Source organism: Lonchura striata, chromosome 5, assembly GCF_050655825.1.
Source record: "Lonchura striata isolate lonStrDom1 chromosome 5, ASM5065582v1, whole genome shotgun sequence".
Taxonomy (NCBI): domain Eukaryota; kingdom Metazoa; phylum Chordata; class Aves; order Passeriformes; family Estrildidae; genus Lonchura; species Lonchura striata.
This window is the reverse complement of record NC_140707.1, coordinates 63,354,344-63,363,858: the sequence shown is the minus strand read 5'-3', so window position 1 is coordinate 63,363,858 and position 9,515 is coordinate 63,354,344. Positions and strand designations below refer to the sequence as shown.

The window sequence follows — 9,515 nt, the reverse complement described above, 5'->3', positions numbered from 1 at the left end:
GGAGGCTCCCCTTGCCTTTACATCTCCATGTGCTGTCAGCTCTGAAACCTAATGATTGTGCTAACACAGCAGATACATTTGGCTCGCTTCCAGGGGCCATTGCAGCAGGCTGCCAACTGCAGTGAGCTTGTGCCACCTTCCCATACTCCTTCCACAAAGCCCCAGCCCCTCAGAGGGAGCATCCAGCTTACTGCAAATGCTTGCCATGGCACAGCCATTGCTGCATGCCATAGACTGAAAGGTCACCTCTGTCACTGGATAAACTACAACCCACACAACACAACATTGTCTCATTCACCAAGAACAGCCCAGACACTGGGAACAACAGATCAGCACCCTCTGGAAGACCATGGGTGCCAGCAGTAACTTATGCAAAGCTGCTTTTATTCTATACAAGCAAGCAAAGACCTTGAACTTTTATCAAACACTTATCACCAAGACAACCAAGAAAGGTGCTTGAACCCTGGCCAATATGTTTTTCTTTCTGCTTCACAGAATACATGAATTGCAAGAGCAGGCTGTCTCTAGGAGCATTTGTGCCTCAGAGACAGCAGGCAGGTTTCCAGGGTAAACTCAAATGAACTCTTATTTTCTTGTGGGCTTAACCAAAACACAAGTCTAAGGGATCTCAAATGCTGACATCATTTAGAAAACCCAACCCCACAGTATTACCTCTGCCAAGCACAGACTCCAAGGCTTTATCATACTGGTATATTATCCCAGACTCACTTTCTTCAGTGGTTTAAGCTGAAACACCTGAAACCAGGACACAGGCACTTCTTATTCTGCCATCTCCAGTTTGGGGGCAGGAGAGCGGGGCTAGAGGCTGACAGCAACAAAGCAGAAATGTGAAGAGGCGACCCTGAGTAATTCTGTCTATATCCTACAAAGCTCCTCAGCATGACTGAAATTCCCATAGGCACTGTTGGGTGCTTCAGCAGGTGATGCTGTACCCAGCTCTGAGTGAGCTGCTGAACAGCAGCACTCCCAAGAGCCCAGAACAGCCCCATTGGTGACAGACTGTGTTGGCAAACCTGGGGTACACAGATGGGACGTGTGGCCAGGATGGACTCTGTCTACAGAGCTGCAAAAAAGTCTGAAGGAGCCCAAGACCTTTGTCCAAGTCTGCTTCACACCTTTCTGCAGTGAAAAACCCTGCATGTGCTCCAAACTCTCTGTTCACCCCAACAGTGGCTGCTCCACTGTGGGCAGCCCTGCAATGGTGAGCCCAATCAGCCTGTCCTGGTCCCAATATCCAAGCAGGGCTATAGGAGAGATCCAGGGAGCAGAGCCAGAGGGGAGGAGACCACTGGGACCCCTGCACGTGGTGGCAGGGAGCAAGCTGAGTTCAGTTGTTTCTCAGCTTCACTATTTACACGTTTTTGTCACGTATCTCATCTCCCAGTTACTTTACATCATCTTTTTAGACCTTTTTTTAGTTCTGTTTTCTGCAGTGGAGGCATCATAAAATTCTTGCAACACTTTGGAAACATCAGTCCTCTCATTTCCCTAAATTACATGTGGAGGAGTAGAGGAAAATCCTGGCAAGGGAAGCTTGAACCATAATGCCCCAGCCAATTAATAAGCCATGAGTAGACATACTAATGGACAAATCTGATCAGGCAGTTACAACAATTTTTTATGCAAAAGCAGTGCTTTCAAATGGATGAAATTACACTAGTGCTGAATCCGTCAGGTAAAAGGCATTGCTACCCTGATTTTAAGCACCTTTATATTCACAAAATTATCTATCACCTCTACATAGGGGATAGCTATTGACTTAGAAAAAGCAAATGGAAAGATCCTACTATGAACTCACTACAGTTTAACCTCCTGATTGTACTTGGATTTGAAAATTTAATTAGAAAGTAATTACAGAGAAACTGGAAATATTGCAGAGGCCTCATCACCAGGCCTGGGAGGTTTTCTTGGCAGCAGAGCAGCTGCATGCAGCATTAGAAGATTTCTGACCACTTTTTTATAAAGCAAAAGAGAGACTCTTTCTAAACACCACTCTGCAGCAAAAAGGCTTTTGACTGATAATCCAATCTTTTTTCAGAAAAGCAGGACGAATTTCCCGTTGGGTTGCTGGCGGCAGAGCTGCGGAGGCTGCAGTCGCCGTTGGAGTTAACTGCTGCACCGCAGCCGCTTCCCACTGAAGGAAGCTCACGACAGAGCTGCCCTCTTTCTTCATCCCTGTTTGTTATTTCAACAGACCCAGCAGCAGCCAAGAGCAGAGAGAATGACAAATGGCAATAAAAATAAGTCCTCTAAGACACGCAAAGCATTGGCCAGTTCTTTTTTTAATCTTTATTCTTGGCCACATACCTATTGTGTTTTAGAGCTGAAATAGCAGAGGGGTTTCTTATACCAAAGCCAGATCAAATATAACTTTCAGGTGAGCATTATACTGTGTGTACCAGCCTCTAAACAAAAGTGAGTGGGCTGCTTTGCTTTATTTTAGACAGGAGTTTGTCCTGTGATGAGCTACAAGGTCAGAACAGTTCCATGTTGAACAGCAGGGTCTCAACAGCCACACATGCCACCAAAATAAATGTAAACTAATCAGAGGTGAACTCAAATAATTTAGGCCCAATGGTTGGATAGGTAATTTCTGAGTCACAGAGCCCTACTCACATACCAGCTACAAATGCCTTGGGGAAAAAAAAAATAGGGTTAGGATAATGCTCCCCATGGCAAGCCCAGCATCTACATGGTGAAGCTGCTGCAGAAAGAGGATATCTCTGCTTTGCTCCAAGGAGGCTCCATCCCAGCAAACCTCATCTAGAAAAGGGAATCTACACAGTCCTGACAAGTACAGCCTGCTCCAGAAACAGGAGCTTGTGAACATACTGCTAACACTATGTACCTACACATCCCTCAGCTTTATGCAAAGCCATTTTGGCATTCCCAGCAGCATTGCTTGGAATTAGGGTGCTGCTGCATCAGCAGTCCTGGGCGCTACAGCCTGAACCACAGGTTTCATTCAGGCCAATTATAGCACATTATAAACAGAGGATCCTGCTTGTTTTGGAACTGGCAACATAGTGAGCAAGAGGTTTTGCTTCCACAAATAGCCCGGGAGCTGGTGAGGACAGGCTCACATCCACCAGCCTGAAAAGTGCAAGGTTTAAAATGACACCAACAGGGAACAAGGAGGTGTCCCCAGCCTGGCCAGAAACTGGAGTGAATAAGTCTGGGTACCAATTCTCTATGGTGCCAGGCTCCGCCTTACCAAAACCTTTATCCTAGTTATCTACAGGAAAACTGAGCTTTCATCCTGAACCTTCCTTGAATGTTTAAGTAGCAAAATTTAATGTACTTTTATAGACAAACAGATGATTTTGTAAGGATTTTAAGGCATGTTCATGATATACAATACAAAAGGCAGGCAATTCATTGGTTCTTAGGGAGCCAGGACAACAAATTCACATTGAATTCAATCAGGCGTCTGTTCAGAGCAATTCCCAGTGGGGAAGCCATCCTATTCTCTAATTATAAAACATTGCATCATTTTTCTAACTTTTGAATATTATTGATTTTTTTTCTAGGTGGGGAGAGAAATGCCAAGTGTGATGTCAGCAGGCAGCAATACCTGGCACAATAGCTCTTTCCCAAATCAGAGCACTGAATGCCAACTGAAGCATGGCTGGATATTGCATGATAAGAGACAAGCTATGCTGTGCATATTTGGGGCAATGGACACAAGGACATGACCCCTTGTGCCCTTGGGGGTTGTTCTGCCAAGGCCAGGTTGCTATATCATTATGATAAGGGTAATCCTGTTAGGCAAACACATTAAACAAATAGTTACTCCTGATTGCAGACCTTGTCTAGGCAGATCTAAGCCTGGGTTAAAATGGTGCTGAGTGTGCAATCCTCTGGCACAGCACACCAGAGTTTGAGAGAGGGATACATGGGGGCTTCTGTGCCTCAGGACCCTGGGCAGGCACCCTCTGAGGCTCAGGCTAATTCCTGAAAGTATCTAAAAATTGCAACAGAGTAAGTTCCCTTCTCTTTCCCCTTCACTTCTTGTGTAGAAGAGGACAGATGACTCTTATGTCAGCCTGTTTTGCTTCTATATTTATGTCCTGCCTCAGGCTCACAATGTTCAGCGCAGATGCAATCCAGTCTGGTCATATTAATACATCTGGGAAAATATTTTTAACAACTAACATCAAGCTGAAGGCCAAAATCATCCACAGGCACCAGGAGCTCTCTGACCCCTCTTGACCACTTGCTTATGAAACAGAAAGGGTCCCCAAAATGTGCTCTGTAGACTTTTAAGGGCCAAGCACACTTTTCAGCTTCCCTCTGTGATATACTGGATGAAATTTAATCTCTGCTGTAGCTCTGGGAATTTTTCTAAATTTCTAAATGGATGAATGTGGTTCTTTTATTACAGGTGCCAAAATCAAGGCTTAATGAGACGTGAGCTGTGAACCCAGCCAAGGTGAAGAGGACACTGATGACAGCCTGTGAGCATCCCTGAGAGCTTGCAAAACACCTGCAGCAGAAGGAGCTCATCACCTTGCTACCCACCTCATTCTTCCAGACCACTTTATCAAGGAACCAGAATAAAAATAAGTTTCAAAGCCTTAAAAATTGGGTAATCCCACTCATGGGCAACATCAACAAATCCATGACACCAGCTGAGAGATTTAGTCATCCTCTCATCAGCTGGGACTGATGTCTGATAGCAGTTAACCCTCATATTATATACTTCCTACAGAGCCACTGGAGAGATTTCCTTTCCAAAACAAAATGCATCAGAGCTTCACTTGGGCTCTCAAGAATCAAAAATGAGTAAGGTTGGAAGAGACCACTGAAGGTCATCTAGTCCAACCCTGCTGCTCAAGCAGAGTCCCTAGGAGCACATTACTCTGGATTGTGTCCAGCAGCTTTTTAACATCTTCAGGGAAGGAGACTCCCCAAGGTCTCTGGGCAACCTACTCCACCAAGAACCATTTCAGAAGCAGATTTTTGGAATTTGCTCAGCAACAACCAGGAAACAAGAATTACAAGGGAAGATTTGCTTACTTTTTTGTTTCCAAAGCAGATTTTTCTTTCATGCATGGATCAGGACGGAGCTAACCCTATAACACAGCAGAGAAAGCAGAGCAGTCAAGGTTATGGGTAGCTCTGGCTCAGTGTGAAATGGTGATTCACACAAAGTCAAGCAAGCAGAGACTGACTGTAATACAAATGAAGACTGAGAAGGAAAAAGATGTGGATGCAAGGCAGTGCAATGGTGAGTCTTGAGAACAGGACATGGTTCAAGGCTGTGACTCCTCGCCTGGACAGGGCAATGTTGTCTGATGATTCCAGCAAGGGAGTCAGGAGGATTGCCCCAACCCAGATCACTGCTGACTCTCTAATCAGCTGTCTTGTTTAGCAAATGAAAATATTTTTGCACTTTGCAGGAAAACTTCTCTATCTTTTCCAAACTGATTTGATAATCTGAAATGAAATGACAACTACTTTTGAAAATGCTCCCCTAAAAAATGGAGATGGGTGAAGAGACACACAAAAGGCATGTACATGACCCAGGTGTTACATACCCAGGTGGATATAGCAGGGAGGTGCTCTCATCTCTGCATCTGACGTGCAACAGCCATACAGGGTGAACAGCCCTCACTCACCACCATGCAGGAAGATGTGCACTACTGCTTATCAGGCAGCTCCAGGCAACTTTGCTTGCTGCCTTCCCATCCCTGGTGCTGCAGGTAGCCAAGGGCCCTGAGATGACAGAAACAAAGGATAAGCTCATCAGGGGAACAAGCAGCAGGAGAAGAAATGAAACCGAAAGGTTTTTGAGGAAATGTTTGTGTGAGGCTTCCACGAGGTGTCAGCAACAGCTATTATTCATCAGAGCTGAACAGAGTGCCTGGGGCTGCCATCCGCCTCCTCACATGGCACGTCCTCACCAACGGAGAACAAATCCTGTCTAGTGACTGCCAGCAGCTCTGCCGCCGTGTCTTTGCACAGGATGACCAGTCTCTGTCCCCCGTCTAACAGAGCAGAGCAGCAGAGGGTTGCCCATGCCTAGCCCAGACCCCAAGGACCAGAACAGTATACTTGCATATTATCCCTGACCTAAAGAACTCGCCAGCTGAAACAGGATGGTCAAAGCAGCATTACTGCATCCTGTGTGCAGAAGGGATACTGGTGGCAGAGAGATTAAACTGAAGATCAGTGATGTACCTCTGGTGAGAGGGGGACATACAGTGTGTATATTCCAGCCCAGCACCCCTACCACAAAACCCATGACTCTCCTCATTCCTTACTTCACTCTGAAGATGTGCAGTTTTAACTAAATAGGACATTAGGCATTTCTCTCTGACTTGTTGATGAAGATCCCAGAGGCTAAAAGTGAAGTGGCAGCTGTGCTGCTCCAGCCCACCAGGGATCTGGAGCTGTTGTCTAAGCTCTGCTGACCTTTAGTCCTGAGCCTGCCTTTCTCCAGAAGAGCCTGGTAAGTGTTCAGCGTTAAACCCATGCACGAATTCTTTGCAAGGACTGGAGTAAATCCTGTATCCTTCAGCTCTATTCAAGAAAGAGGACGTGCTCTTTGCCCATCTTCAATCTCATGCTCAAACCCAGCACTAGACTATGTTCAGTGTACTCCCTGATAGTGCCTATTTTTATTTTGCTTTTAATTACACACACAGTCAGGTCCATTATGTCAAAATTATCCTACCCTCAATTTAATGAAAGCCCTAGGAAGCAAATGACGTCTGCCACAAGAAATGGCAGAGCTTTTCCCTTCGTCTGATTACGTTGCTGGGGTTTCCGTAGTATTAAGAAGGTTTTGCCCGATTGCGTAGTTGGGGTTTCCGTAGTGTTAAGAAGGTTTTAGTTGGTCACTGGCTGGAGAAACCAAAGGATCAAGATCCCAAAGGAGGGTGAAGATGAAAATAGCTCTGAGAGGATACGTCACGTTACTTGGATGTGGCTGCACCGATAGAGTAATCTCTGTCATGTGCCAAGGAACCTGTGATAAGCCTTCTCATAGTTGGATTGGTAATAAGATCAGCTGCTTAATTCAAAGTGATTAAAACCAGGCTGGACTGCAAACAAACAAATCACGTTCATGGGTCTGTGATAAAAAATATACATATCAGAAAAGTAAAACTTTTCTGGGCTGCCCTGTTACATTATTGGAGCTGAGAACTGCACTCTATGAACAATTTTGGGGCCAAATGTAATCTTGTGCAGCCCATAGACAGGCTGCCCTTCCTACATGCAGGCTCCCACTTCAAATGTATGTGACAAGTACAATTTGCAAAGGGTTACCCACCAGCTGTGAGGCTGAAAGGACTTGGCATGCTCTGGCCTATTTTTAAGCCAGTGCTGAGGCCCAAAGCACACTGTGGTTGTAACCATTCCCACTACTTCCGTAGGAGAGCTTGGCCTGTGGATAACAATCTCACTTCTACACCAAAGACATTAATTTCCTATGAAAAAGCCAGTTTAGCTTTGCAACTGTGCTAATGCCTTGCCTTTGGGCTCTGGCACCACTTGGCTTGCCCAGGCATATGTGCAGGATGAGTACAAAGGGCTGGACAACCTGACATGACCACACCGGACATCCAAATCAATGGCAATGTCCTAGCAACAGCTAGGAAAGGATTTGGGATTCTCACCAGGGCATCCCCCAGAGCAGGAAGCACACAGAGATGTGGTGGGTATCACTGCCATCAGCATGGGCAGCAAGGCATGGGCAGACACAAAGGAAGGGCTGTAGAAGCAGCTATTTTTAAACCATTTCTTTCAGTCCTGCACTTTGGTACCAGCTATCCCATCGCTGCAGTGATGGGACGTGACTGACAGGTCAGTGCCCTGGTGGTAGCAGGGAGTGGTGAAGCGGCTGCCTTTAATGGGTTTTCACCTGGAATCGGAAACAAGCAGTGAAAGAGGATTTCCTATGCCCTGGCCAACATCCAAGACACCAGGAGCCATGGTGGATCCGCAGGGATCCTCGGATGACGAATTGTGCTGACAAACGCTGGACGTAATTCTCTCCGGCAAAGCAGATCAGTGGATGTTATCCTTCTTCTATTTGCTTCCCTCAGATGTGGTCAGCAAGAGTTTTTAAGTGTGACAGTGGCACACAGTGTCCTGCCCAGCTCCCCCACCTGCCTGCAACCCCCACACGGACCCCCAGGGTTTGCATGAGCATTGCTTGGCAGGGAAGAAGTTACAAAGCAAAGCAAGCACAGTTTAGGCATTGTTTCCCTGGCTGAATGTTGGTTCAGAAGAGGCACAACAAAGGGGATGGCTGTTCCTCGCCAGCTTCTTACTCATCGCGGTCATCAGGACAGTTGGTAGCATGACGTGGTTTCCCTTCCTGCCTCCCTGAGCAGCTTCACAGAGAGGGCTGCAGGGAAGCGGAGCATTTCAGCATTTCAGCCCCTGTCTGGTGATCCCCCTGAATGTGCACAAGTGTCTCCCATTCCAGCAGCAAACAGCAGCAGCAGGACAACTCCAAGGACAGAGAAATCAGAGCTGTGGCCTGTGAGCCCATTAGCAACTGGCATTGCTCACCTGCAGATGCCAGAGAGTCTGATCTTCCTGACTGAGAGGACAATGGCTGCAAGAGGGGGAGACACTGGGCCAAACACACAGAGGAAGAGGGAAATGGTCTCAGGGGGTCAAGGATGGAGCAGATCCCAGTATTTGCTATCAGTAAGGAGGCCTTAGGAGAGAGCAGATCCCAGTAATGCCAGCACTTGCTTTCCCAGTGTGTGACTGGGAAAGCAAAATACACACACATTTTAGGGCCAAGGGACTGCAGGTGTCTGTTGCAGGGCTGCAGGCAGTGCCATGACCATCTCCTTGCTCTTCTGTAGCCCAAACCTGACAGATGCCTGTCAGAGGGAATGGCTGTGGGTAAATGTCACTCTCTGGAGACATCCCAGAGACACATGTTTGGCCAAAGCACGTGTGCAGACACATGCGCTGGCCAAAGGGCAGTGCTAGGCTCCAGCCTGAGCCACCCACGGGGGCCAAGAAGTGGCATCGGCCAGGCTGGGCCCTGGCAGGGCAGGCACGGGGCTGTGACACCGCCTGCCCCGGCACGCGTGTACCCGGGCACTGCACGAATGCAGTCCCCACGCCCGGGAGGCCGCGTGTCCCACAGCCCCTGGGCACGGCCGCTCTGCCCAGACGCCACGTGCCCGTGAGCCATGTGTCCAGGCTCTGGCGTGCCCCGGATCCTCCACATTCAGGATCCCATGCCCCGGGATTCTGCACCTCCTGCTTTCTCCAGGCTGCCCCATACCCAGGACACCATATACCTGGACTCCATACCTTTGGGAGCCCATATCCCTGGGACCTGACACCCCAGAGAACCCCGATCCCTACACCCCCGGGACCCCACACCCCCCTACTCCAGGAGCCCCATATCCCTGCGACCTCCTGCTCCTGGAAGCCCCGATCCCTCCGCCCCAGGGCCCCCCACGCCCCCGCCCCGCGGCATTCCCGCCCCGCCCCGCGGGACTCCGCGCCCTCAG

At 48.0% G+C, this 9,515-nt stretch overlaps 2 long non-coding RNA genes across 2 annotated transcripts in view; both read right to left on the bottom strand.

The window, feature by feature from the left end:
- LOC146767410 (uncharacterized) overlaps positions 1 to 9,515 on the bottom strand; it is a 61,739-nt gene that overhangs the window by 37,856 nt on the left and 14,368 nt on the right. The window lies entirely within an intron of this gene.
- On the bottom strand, positions 2,286 to 9,507 carry LOC146767411 (uncharacterized). The gene is made up of 2 exons (XR_014955773.1): positions 5,562 to 9,507; positions 2,286 to 5,096 (listed from the first exon to the last, which is right to left on the bottom strand). It is a non-coding gene; the product is annotated as an uncharacterized LOC146767411 (long non-coding RNA).